This window comes from Ixodes scapularis, unplaced genomic scaffold (genome assembly GCF_016920785.2).
Source record: "Ixodes scapularis isolate PalLabHiFi unplaced genomic scaffold, ASM1692078v2 PGA_scaffold16__2_contigs__length_2301149, whole genome shotgun sequence".
Classification (NCBI taxonomy): Eukaryota; Metazoa; Arthropoda; class Arachnida; order Ixodida; family Ixodidae; genus Ixodes; species Ixodes scapularis.
In genome coordinates, this window is record NW_024609842.1 from 2,267,036 (window position 1) to 2,280,317 (window position 13,282).

The 13,282-nt window shown below is 45.3% G+C and overlaps 1 pseudogene; it reads right to left on the reverse strand.

The window, feature by feature from the left end:
* Positions 1-6,594: 6,594 nt before the first annotated feature.
* On the reverse strand, positions 6,595-7,071 carry LOC115325210 (annotated as a pseudogene).
* Between the last annotated feature and the right edge of the window lie 6,211 nt (positions 7,072-13,282).

Here is a 13,282-nt window from a genome sequence, read left to right on the forward strand (position 1 = left end):
GAGAGCCAACTTGAAAACAGGAGTCGATAAACACTTCACGCGACAATATTCTGCATCCTTGTCACAATCAAAGGTCATTTTGTCGAGACTTTCACGCTGATGTAGCCTAAAACACTTTGCACAACCAATTTCGTCCACCGCGTCGACCGCGACAAACCAGCCGCCATGTTTTTAATCCAGGATTAAGAAACAACTATACAGACGGCTATGAAACAACCAAAAACTAAGCGCCCAATGTTGAGCGCTTAAGTTAAGCTTAGTTTAGTGCTAGGTTTAGCGATAAGCGAGTTTGGTGCAACCGAACGAAACCAAAACTTAGCTTAAGTTCCCGGCTAAGCTCCGCTTTGCGCTAAGCGGCGTTGGTGCAACCGGCCCTTAGAGGTTGACTGTAGCGCAGTTTTATCTCGTGAATCTGAATATCATGTTCGTTTTCCCCAAAAATATAACAACTAAATATAAGGAAGCACAAAAAGCATCGGACCAGTAGTGACGTCATAAGAGGACCTTTCGGCTGCCAAGCGTGTGTCGCTTGAGGGCCGCGGGTCCAATCGCAAGCTTGCGAGGTATATTCTCCCGCAATGGCACCAGTCGTCACGTCTTTTTGTGCCCTTTTTAAAAATAGCGCGTGCTTGCATAGCTTTAATAAGCGCCGAAGATGCATGAAAGCGGAGATTTCGGAAGCTCCTTTTGTGACGTCACCCTCCGGGAAGGAGGGCCTTCAGCTGTACTTTGAAAATGATTCTATGGAGCCTCGAGTCCCCAAATTAAGAAATAATATTGATATTTGAAATCTTGGATGTGAAATGTAGATTGAAATGTGTTTCCTCAATTAAAAAACCGCTTGAGCTTCCCTTTAAGCATAATATGGTCCTTAAAGTTTTAATGAGTGAAAATAGACCCATGATTCCAATTAGAAACTTGCTAAGCATCATCGAACAACACTAAATCAACACTTTTTATGAAGATGTAACACAGGAACAGCATTTCACGGCGATATATAAAAACTGCTCAATTTCGACGCGTTTCTACACTCTCAGCAAGTCCCGTGTATTTGGCGAATATTTGGGGTGAAAAACACGCCATCTACACAAATTACCATAAATTTACACGATGAGTAACGGATAATTCGTTCAAAAATCATGCGAGGTTGTAAAAAACGTGTTTTGGTTCGGTCATACACGCATAACCGTGTAGCCGACCTCGATAACACGCATCGTCCCCGGCGACGACCGCGGCATTGTCGGCTATCGAAGCACCGGAGTGCTTGGGGACACAATTAGAAAGGACCGTCGAGACAGATGCCGCGGAAAGAAACATGTCTCGGAGACAGATATGCACCAAAAGCAATTGCGCCATGTCGCAGGACGTTGGCGAAACCCGCGCTTACCGTGCTCGCCGCCATCTTCTGGTCGATGGCAATGCGGCTTCCCTCATGTCGCCCATGTTTGTATTTACTTTAGGGGTCCTGATAACAGTTTCTTAGACACCACAAATAAAGTCATGGGTCTAATTATTCGTCCCAAACAGTTAAAATGGATATAAAAAGCGTGTCCTCGATGTGAACACGTGACATTGCAGTTGGTTTCGTTTTTGCTTCAACCTTCGACTGCAAGCGATCTGGCCACGGCGCAAGCGCAACGCCGATGTACGCTGGAAGCAAGCGCCGGTTGGCTTTCGTTGTTTTTGTTTGACCGGAGAAAATCTGGCAAGTACGCATGGCGCCGCTACTGTTTTGGTTTGACGGGACGCGAGAAGCTTCGCATAGAGCTTCGGAGTTTGCGAGCACATAGTGAAGACGTGACCGGAGAAGTGCCCCTATGATGTTCCTGGAAGACGGAAAGTATCATTCGTAATCGTCGTGTGTGCTTTGAAAGCGAAGGGAGTCACAGGGTACACGAGTTCGCAACCACAAGCCAAGGTTCACGACAGCGCGGCGTTGACTTCGGCGATCTCGTTCTGTTTGGTGCAACCCGGCGATGCAAAAAAGAGCTGAAACATTCGTCGTGTGTGGTGCGGTGCTTTGTATTCCGGGTCTGTTTGAACCACGCTTTTAACACGGAGCGTAAATTGTTTGTTGCGTGGTGGAGGTTCAACGGGTACAGTCCCGTCCTCGTCAGCTGATCCGGTCCAGTTGGTCCGGGAGGACGCAGCGAGCGTTTTTAAAAGTAAATCTTCCATCGTTCCGTTTCAAACTGTGGAAGTATCCCAACACATACCGTGAGTAAGAAGCAGCGGGCGTTTTCAACAAAATTACGTTGTTTTAATTGAATAATGGACTCCGGATTGTTGTTTTAAATCTGCCGTTTTTTATGCTTCGTGTTGGACTGCGTTTGCATAGCGACGCACACCGCTCGAGTAGATGATTCGGTCCTGCAACGAGTTTGTTGAGCCAATCATGCGGCGTGAATAAATTAGGGCAAGGTTTCCTACCTCCCCACAAATGCATGTACTGAGACCATTTTTTATGTTGTGAACGTAGTGCTCTTTCTTTATTTTGGAAGACGCGTTGGTGCATTTATTATGGTACAATCACTTGAGAGTTGAGAAATTGGAGAGCGAGCAAGCTTTCTCAACTTTGTCTCTTTCTCTCTGGCACTGCCCTGTTTCAGTTTCAGTAGGCATATCTACTAGCAGGTAGAAACTGCTCTAAAGCAGGTAAAAAACGCGAAGCTTAGGACGGTGCGGACTCCGTGTTTCGCGCTTTTCGCAAGGTGACGGGGTAAATGCTTTTGTGAGATATGCGGAATATGCAAGCGATTTTGTTATGCCCGTCGTTTGCGTCTCTCCAGCAAAACGAATAAGATTATCTACTACGAAGGCGCAATCACAAGCCAAGATTTAAGATAGCAGTCGTTTGCTTCGGTGATCCGTGTAGCTGTATTTTACCCTGCTCTCTGCAACACCGTGTCATGACGAAGAGCTGGAACGGTCACGGTTTGTGCTGGCCCGTCGGTTGACACCAACCCGCGTCGCCCGCATCGGCACCGAGTGCGCTTGGGCTGTTGATGCTCAAGCCTTTCATCCGCGGCTTGTCGCCAGCTCATCCTGCTGCTCAACGGTGAGGAAGCGGCGAGAGTAACCTCGGAAGTGAATGTAAATCCTCATTCATTCAGTTATCCGGTGTCAAAGTGTCGAAGATGTCCAACGTGTACTGAGGGCGGGAACTACGAGCGTTTTGCCTTGCTTTTATAACCGAAACCAGACCAACGAGATAACTGCCTTGCGTACTCTAAAATGACGGAAGCAATAAGTTTCAACAGGTCGAGTACGTCACCGGGGATGTAGGCGAGACGGTGCACACTGTTTAAACGCTTGCAGTATCCACGAGTGGTACCAGGAAAGCGACGTCAACAGAGAAGGAGCTCGCGATTCAGCATAATGCACTGCTACGGGCCCGTGTATCTTCAAAGTTCGGGGTGGTGGCAGTATAAAAAAAAAAGACGCATCAGCGCCCGACATTAGTGTTCACGAATAACACCGGTCACAAACTCCCAAGCCCCACCGCTCTCCTCGACACCGACACGACATACGACAACTAATTGCATCAAAACGCCCCAAAAGTGAAGGCTTCTGCTCCCGTACTGCAACTGCTGTAACTAGCGGAAGTGAAGTGTTGGGCGGATGTCCGGATGTCCTTCACAAAAATATATAAAAAATGCTTTGAGCAAGGATCATTTTCATTTATTATTGTATACGTAGTGACAAAATCCCAATAATTTGTTTTCCTATCTGATTCAAGCTAGTCGGACAGCTCATAACACTGGTCAAGCAAGAAAATAACCAAAATTTGAACTTTTTCATGACCGGTTTAAGATTTATTGTTAACATATCGTTATTTATTGCAACGGACTAACATTATAGATTTTGCCTCCATACTTTTTAAATGCAAACAGTTCTAACACACGGCTGTTCATTGCGCCGTGTTTTGTGTATTCTTCTATAAATCTGTAATGGTAAGCGACCAAAGAGCTCACCCGCACATGCCAAGCTTATATGCGCCGCGGGAGAAATGGATATCGAGTAGGAAGTGTCGGGCGTAGTGTCGGTTGTTGTGTTTGTGTACATGTCGGTGCTGTGTAGCTGTGTGCTGTGTTGCCTGCGTTGTATGTAGGGTTGCTGTGTAGTCGTGGTCGTTCACAGCGTTAACAGACTCGTCTTTTTTTTTTTTTTTAACAGGCTGCTAGAAATCTTGATAGGTGGCGCAAGTTACCGCCCGATTCTAAATAGTCTGCTCAAGTTATTTATCCATGTGAGTTCGGCATTCGTTTTTTTGTTGTTTTTTTTGTCTAGCGGCTCGTTGAAGCTACCGACGCCGCCGACCGCCGACAACGCACGTACGTACCTTTGCAAGTAGCTACGTCCACCGCTTGGAGACTGTACTGTGTATAAAAGACATCGAACGAGAACTGACGCGCCCTGTGTGCTTTCAATTCGGCTGAAAGGCGCGCGGCTCGCTGGGCTCGTCTCTCGCCTGTTCTCGGCCGCTTGCCGCCATGTTTCATAAGGAACACGCTCGAAACGGTTTTGCGGAAGGCAGACACGGTGTAGCGTGTTAAGTTTACACAGCACCTCATGTCTAGACGAAAAACACAGATGGCCTCGTGTAAAACGAACACGTTTCGACGTGTCCGCTATGGGACAACGGTTTACACGTCTGGGCGTGTTATTTTTGCTAACAGTGTAGAGTTCGGTTTCATATATCAGAGAGCATCATTGCTCCCGCGACCCTACTGCCCAGTGGCCGAAGTGCGAAGCCACCCCTTGCCTCCCTCGTAGGATAGAGGGAAGCAGGGCGCACGTGAAGTTGGGCGTCTAAGCCCCTGCGGCGGTTTGCTCATCTCGAGGCCACGGCCGCGGCTGCGGCCAAGAGGGATTTTTGTGTCACATGACCAGCTCCATTGGCACAAGGAAGTACCTAGCGTCCCTGCCTAATCGCATAGAAATCCGTGTCGCTTCGAATACAAAAGTCTAATTCTGCTCGCAGAAACTACTGCAGAGGCTTTCAACTGGAGTTCAATTAATTGCCCCTTTATACTTCAGGAGCGGCAGGTAAATTTACGGCCAGAGGAGGTAAATATTAGCGAATAAAAAAGAAAAATCATGGGAGATAAAGCGGTTCCAGTATATATGTATACCTGCCCCAGCGCTGGAGACTCAAGTTTTCTGTAGTCGAGAGATAAGGGCCCCAGGACGTCTCGTCGCGACTTGAAAGTTCCGGGTTCAAACCGCGCCAGAAACTTTTTTTATTGTTTTCTTTCTTTCTTTTCCTCTGTATTTTTTTCTTGGACCAAGTTTCTCACCTTTTAGCACAGTCTGGGGTATTCTACATCATGATCATCTTCCACCAGCTCGCCTGCTCGCCTAATATATAGTTGTACGGAGAGATTATGAAGAAAAAAAAGGAATTGCGATTGAATGAGATTGTTACTTAATTTATATGACAACGGTTTAGAGAATCGTGAAATCCAACTTGTGTATGCGCATGCTGCAGCAAGCCACTTTAAGAACCAATACCAACTACACGAGTTGCAGAGCAACAACCGCAAGTCAGCGTAGTGGAATGTTTTACGGAACAGGACATGGCAAGGGTACCTGCGATGGAATGGTGGGCCATGTTAAACACTAGGCAACGTTGTACAACCTACGACCGCCCACCACGTCGGTGATAAAGTCACCGTCATAGATGGTTGCCCCACTGAACACAAAACAGCAAAACGTGAAACTAACCCAGTTCCCGAAAGCTGACGTCAAAGCGATCAGGAACATGAAAGCAAAGGAGTGGGACTCTGTTTCTGTTGTGCGTGCAATTCAGTCCTGTTATTTGTGGCAGTGTACGCGGTCCGAGACACTTCGCAACCACATCTGTTTTAGCAGGAACAGTAGACGCAGAAAAGATATTTATATTTGAAAGAAAAGTCTCCTAAGCAGCGAAAAGCAGAGAGTGGTCGCGAGCTTGCGATGCCACTGAGAAGAAACGAACAGTGATCGCTACAGGCAAAACGGGAAAAAAATGTTTTCATCGGAGTGCCAGGAGGGCGCCATGACCAACCCAGGTCAGCCTCCGGCAGAAAGAATGCACGGGAGAAGCGCCGTATGTGAGCACTGGATCTTGATTTTGTAATCTTGTTTCAATTGTACCTTTTTAAACATGTGTTCTTTCTTATCACTATTTAAACTTGGTCATCGGCAGCCGAGCCTCCCTACGAAAAGTAGGCTCCAAAATTCGCTGATCCGAGAAATCTGTATTTGAATACAGTTAATTTGTGCTTCAAACTCATCTGTAACCTTTCGTATAAATTCGGGATCCGGACATTTCGGTGCAGGACGTTTCGGTGTAGGTCTTTTCGGTGCGGACTTTTCGGTGCACGATTGTTTCGGTTCACGGACTTTTCGGTGCACGGACTTTTTGGTGCACGGACTTTTTGGTGCACGGACTTTTCGGTGCACGGACTTTTCGGTGCACGGACTTTTCGGTGCACTGGCCTTTTCGGTGCACTGGCCTTTCGGTGTAGGAAGCAAGCATAACATCTGAGGCCAGACCCAAGATTTTAACTTGAAACATCGTTTATTCACAAAACACGTGCAATACAAAATTTAGAAGGATACGTTAAGAGCAACGCCTCTGAGAAATCGAAGACCATGGTTGCGGTCATACTCTCTAGCGAGTGTCTGCAGGCGCTCGGAAACCTTCACATACTTTGTTGCCGGCTTGAATCGCTGCCCCATCTCAAGTTGTGTGAGCCGGTGAAGTTGCATGCAGTCCTCTCTTTGTAGAACCTCCAGGAACTTCCAAAGAGACGGGTGAGAGCACTGCACATGAGCCTGGAAGCCCCTGTGCCATGCTTCCACCGAGTTGGTGGTCTTGGAGTCGCACTGGAGCACGGTGTCATGGTGATTTCAGAGTTCCATTGGAAACTGTGCGTCTCGCCTTCCCCCAGCCGTTGGCCGTCCTATGAAGGTATCTTCAAAGTAATCCATCACTGGTTGCAGAGCTGAGTGTACGCTGGACGCCAGTTCGGTGAAGATATTCTCCACATCACTCCGGGGTACCATGGAAAGAGTAGGTATCATGCGGGCCTCCAAGTTGATTTGAGGATCACAGGCGTATAGTTCTTGCAGTCCTTCAGATTGAACCTTGCGATAAACACACTGCAATAGATGAAAGAAGCACCCACGCACGTCGGATGTTGGCAAGACCGTCTTGAAAGCGTTAATGGCTGCAAGTTCGTAGTCCACTATTATGGTACTTGGCTCGCAGACCCCTCCACACTCGCTAATAAGGGCGCTCAGAGCTCGCGTGTGCGTACGACAGTTTTTACGGGTTAGCAGCATATAAGCCCCGGGCAGAACAGATCCACCAACTTCACAATGTAGGCTGTAGACTTCAAAGAAGAGTTCTGGTGCAACCTTGAATGTACCGTCGGCAAACCATTTCTTGGGTGTTTGAAGAACTTCAATCATCTGCGGACTGCAGAAAATAAGGAAGCGGTCCTGATCTTTGCACACCGGAGTCGAATAGAAGAAACCTCGAGCCGTCTTTCTTCGACGCGTAGTTAGCTGGAATGGCAACGTCTTCTAACCTCAAGGGTAGGGGTATGAGCCTTTGCTCCTTTGCACGAACTCTCCTGCACGTAAAAAGGTTGAGATATCGTTGGCATCACGGTTCAAAACAGTGACACATGTGAATAAGAAATGCGTGCAATGTACGATTTTAAACACTACGAGGGGCTACGCCCTAAACACCTCTAGACTGTGAAATAAAAATAGCAGACGACTAAAGAAGTAAGAGGGGGACAAGACTGCTCATAGTCGTGAACTGTAGCGCGCGCCTTGTTATTTATTCTGTTTTTATGCGGAGTGCCGTCCTGCTGCCTTCTTATTTTCCTAGTCGTTTGCACTTTTTTTTTATTTGACAGTCTAGATGTTTAACCGACTAGCCCATCAGAGGTACGCGTTTAAACACTTTTTTTAACTGTAAAAATAACGAAAGTATAGTAAGTATTTTCCCACTGCCATTTTCCATACCTCTTCTAAACTTTCTCCTCCTAAAATATATAATTAAGGTCTATATTTGCAAACTGGGTAGCAATTGTAGTAGCTTATAAATGCTTACCTCAATGTTCTCTTGATGGTATCTTGAGGTGACAGGTAGCTACACGCTTCCGGCGTCATCTCGGTGATGAGGCGTCCGACAACGGCTTGGTTGCATTCTTCCGTTGTTTTGGCTCTCTCCTTCATCGAGGAGCAAGCCAACTTGGCTTCTTGATCCATTTGGCAGGTGGCATGAGTATGTTCGTTGATGAGTTGGACGACTTCCCCATCAATGGTAGGTGCTCTTGCCTTGCATTCGAGCTTCCTGCTGCATGTCCAATATGTCTGCGAAGAATAAAAGATTAATTAAATCGAAGTCGTTTAGAGCTTGACCATTAAGGACTGTCCACACTGCCCCATTTTCTTACGTTAAGTTACGTTACGAAATATTACATTGAAGTCACCGGGATTTCTGTGCTTCATATTAAGTGAGGCGACCAGTTCAAGGAAAAAGCATGACACGCAACATTCGAGGCAGGAATATTTCGGTCGTAACGTAACTTAACGTAAAAAATGGGGCAGTGTGAATCAGCCTTTTGTCCGGTATTAAAGGGAATCTGAAACACTTCCTAATAAAAAAAAAAGGAGTGAGAGGTGAAGTTTGGCGTATTTTTATCCCTTGAATCTGAATATCAGGTTCGTTTGTTTCCGAAGATGCAACTAAACACGAGAAAACACGAAAAACCTCCGACCAGTCGTGACGTCATACTAGGATCTTTTGGCAGCGAAACGCGTGCCGCGCTTGTGGGCAGCGCGTGCAATTGCAAGCTTGCCAGGGATATTCCCCCGTACTGACACCAGTCGCAACGTCTCTTTCTGACTTAAAAAAAAAAGAGTGCGGGTAGATACGTGAGAGCGGAGGTTCCGAAAACTCCTAATATGACGCCCCGCCCCGGGGAGGGGGGCTTCAGTCGTACTTTAAAGATTAATTTCTGCAGGCTCCATGAACCATATTGAAAAATAATCTCAGTATTTGTGATCCTGGAGGACAACTTAAGACGATTTAGGAGTTTTCCCTCAAATACAAAACCGCTCCAGTTTTCTTCAATAATAATTAATTAAGAGTCATATCCCATCATAGTGATAGTATTCTATTCCGTATACGATTAGGCCACGAAATACGCTAAAAACTAAGCTAAACAAATTGATTGACTTCGCAGTCTTTTTTTACAAATTTGAAAGCATATCGCAATTTAATGCTTTAGGCAAACAGCACTCACCTTCTCTTTGAAGCAGCGCTCCTTGTCGTATTCGAACCCTTCGTGAAGATGTTTGGACCTTCCACGTTTACTTCGCAAGTAGATCGTCATCCTAGAGCTACCACCTCGACCCAGCCAACATCAAATGAAATAGGACGATGACATGCAGATGCTGCGCTTTTATCCTCGTTTTTGTACAGTAGTCAGCGCTGTACCAACGTTCCTGGGGCACAAGTAGGTTTTGTTTCTAAGCGGACGTTGTAGATAACGAAGTCTGTGGTTTGGGGTTGGTTTGAGGTTCTTGGAAGGGAACAAAAGATTCTGTTCCGGGAGTAGCTTTCGTTTATGGCTTTAGTGCTATTTCTAGAGGTTTTTGTGAAGGCTACTTTTTCTAAGCGGACCTTGTAGATAACAAAGTGTGTAGTTTGGGGTTGGTATGAGGTACTTAGAAGTGAACAAAAGATTCGTGCTTATCACACTGTTGCTGTAACTGCATAATGTTCGGAAAAAACAAACGAGGTAGCTGGGTTCGACACGTCACTGCTTTTGTACCTTATCTTCTTGGCTTTAATTTCAACCCACTCTATTTTACACTAGTCTCGGATAGTTTAGAAAAATGATTCTCATTGTCCTTTCTGTGTCCCCGTTGCCCTTCTTTTTTGTTTCCTAGTTTAATTCTTGGAAGGGTTTTGCCCTTTTGTGTCGTCTAGTGTAAGGGTTCAAAGTTGCTAATGGCTTGAAAGGATTTTGACCAATTCACTGTTGGTGCCTTCGAAAAGGTGTGCACGCTTCGTTTAGGTGTTATAAAAAATATGTTTCAGAAAAGACCGTGCGCCGAAAAGTCCGTGCACCGACACGTGCGTGCACCGAAACGTCCGTACACTGAAAAGTCCGTACACCGAAAAGTCCGTACACCGAAAAGTCCGTGCACCGAAAAGTCCGTGCACCGAAAAGTCCGCACCGAAAAGTCCTACACCGAAACGTCCTACACCGAAATGTCCTAGACCCATTTTATGTACAGTTTACGCACACAAAATAATAAACCTAAGGCGACAACAGTTTTCCTTTATGAATATCCAAATCGACGGTTTCAAGCAAATCTAAAAAACGTGAGCCAATACAAACAGTGACTTTGTGATTTTTTGTCCAACAAGAGAAATTTTATTTTAGAAAAAAAAAGTTTGAATATGTCTTTGCGGTTTTACAAGGAAAATTTATATTTTGGTAAAGATAAAAAAAAAAAAAAGACTGTCGACCGGACATGGTCGTTCCAGTATCTTTTTTTTCTTTTGCGTTCCGCGGCCTTCCGCGGCGGCGGATCTATAGGCGCTCATAGGCAGTACAGGATTTGTCACGCTCTACCTCTTATATTATGTTACCGCCAAGGTTGTAGGCTGATCTGTTTGCAAACTCACTCCGGTTGCTTCCTTTACGTCGCGTAGACGGAAACGCTACACGCCGACTCTTGAAGCAGGCACCTCGAAGCATGTTACAGGCTGGCGCCTCTCGATTGTTCCGGCCCATGGGCATTGTTGGGTCGATTGTACGAAAATGTATTAGGAATTTTCCCTTCAAAACTACCCTATACCTATGTGCTGTCAACTTGTCCTTTCGCGACCACCCCGTAGAATTTTTATGCTTTTTAATAATAATGAAATTGCGAAGTAGGAAATGCGCACGCCCCATTTATGGCAACCGCGTTAGCGTTAATTTGGCCATATTTATTACTTTATAACTTAAAGCCACGCTATTATTGCCTTATATTTTCGCAGATTGTATTAGGACATTGTATAAATGTTAATTTAGAAGAGTGTAAAGAATATAAAAATTTTATTTTTTAAGGATTTTCAAAATATTGCATACTTAGGTAAATACTTATGTGTGAGCAATTCTTGTAAACTTATCCCGCTAGCCAGTACAACAATATTTCACGCAAAGATGAACTATATAATGGGAAACACACTGGCATAATTTGCAGACCTTTGTTGTGATAGATACAGACAAAAAAAAAAAACTTTAATACAGAGCATTATTTCGCGATGTGCCGTATTCGCGATTTTGTTTTCTGGTTAGACACGCTGGACGAACTATTTGTACCGAATATTTCAATGGCACGAGCATTTCTCCATTCGACGGGGAATGTAGATTCTGACAGTGATGCTTTAAAGAAAGCACATATGCAATGCGGATGCACTGAATTAAGCGGCATGTAGCATGACATTTATGAAAACATAAAATACAACGCAGCCACCTTTAGCGTATCCTTGGCATCGTCTGGCACCAGCGTGCTGAGATCTGATATCGACTGAAACTGTCTTCATAAAGCAGCAAAAAAAAAAAATCATTAAGGAGGCGTATTATATATCATAATTTTGCTTTCGAAATAAGCATATAAATATAATACACCAAACAATTGGAGCACACTCAAGAATTACTTCTTTCGATATTCTTGGAGAAACGATTTCGGACAGCCACAGCATAAACACTGAAGTGTGTCACGCTATAACATAATTTGGCATCAATGAACCAATTCCAGGTTCCAATTTCCATATCAACGGGCCACATCAGAAGGCACTCAGTACACACAACGTGCGTGCGCTATTTTCTGCACGGAACATCTTGTTTCCGGCGTGTTCAAGGAATAGGAGCTCGCTCAATAAGGTCCACGTGGAAGCCAATTACACCTCAGTATAAGAACCGCGCGCTGGCTGTCATTCTGAGCGCATGAAAATTAATTCATGGGTATCTAGTATCAAACTCAGTCAGAAGTAGGTGACGCTTTGTGCCGATATGGAGCTCCCATGTGACATTCATATATTATAAAATGCAACCCGGCAGTCTTTACAGTATTTTTGGCATCTTCCCGCACCTGCGTGCTGGGATCTGATATCGACTGAAACCGTCTTATAAAACGGCGGAAAAGAAAAATCATTAAAGAAGAGCCACTTTAAAAAGTCTAATCTTACCTTAGAAATGAGCATAAGATTATTATTTACCAAAAGATTGGGGTACACTCAAGGATTGCGTCTTTCAATATTCTTGGAATAACAACTTCGGACAGTGACAACATAATCACCGGAGTATATCACGCAATGACATAATTTGAGTTCCACAAACAGATTACGTGTTTTTCGAGTTTCCATTTCAACGGTTCGCATCAGAAGGTACCCAGGCCACCCTACGTGCGCGCACTATTTTGAACACCGGACAGCATCTTGTTTCGGTCGTGTCCATAGACCATTAGTTCACTCAACTTGGTCTGGGTAGAAGACAATTACAGTGCGGTGTAAAAGCCGCGCACTGGAAGGTATTGGAAACACCTGAATAGTAGTTTGTGGTTATTTTGTATGAAGCTTTGCCACAATTAGACCACGCTAGACCCGAAATGATGCACCAATCTTTGAGAAACATGCTCTTTCTGTTTTTCGTAAGTAACGCCATCTATATGTCAATGGCGATCTGCTATGGTGAATCAGCTCAAGAATTTAATTCATTCCTTCACAACTGGACTCGCTGGGGCCAGGATGCCAGTTTTGTCTGCTGCGGCGGATCTTGGGACGCCCAAGATATTCAATGGCAGAAGAGCCTCGATGTGAAAGGGACACGGTGGTGCGGGCACTGGGGCGAACTAAGTACCCTCGTTGAAGACAACGCTGTGCACGGAGTTCGGACCCTCCTTATGACATACCGTCATCGGGGAACGCCAGAAGCCTGCATCGACCCGGTGCCCAAACACTACAGGTTGTGGTATGCAACGAAATGGCTGGTGATCGGACATTTCGAGACATGCCTACGTTCCCTTTACGTGTTTCGTAGTCAGCAGGTGAGGCTTTGTTGTTGCGTTGCTTCGGCGGAATTCCAGAAATCTGGAATGGTAATAATTGATATGGGTTCCAATCGGTCCCGCGAATATCAACTGCGCGATACGGATTACACTTTAAAAAATCACCCCGGGGAAAGTTTCCCGCGTAGTTTCGTTACGTTCTCCGGGA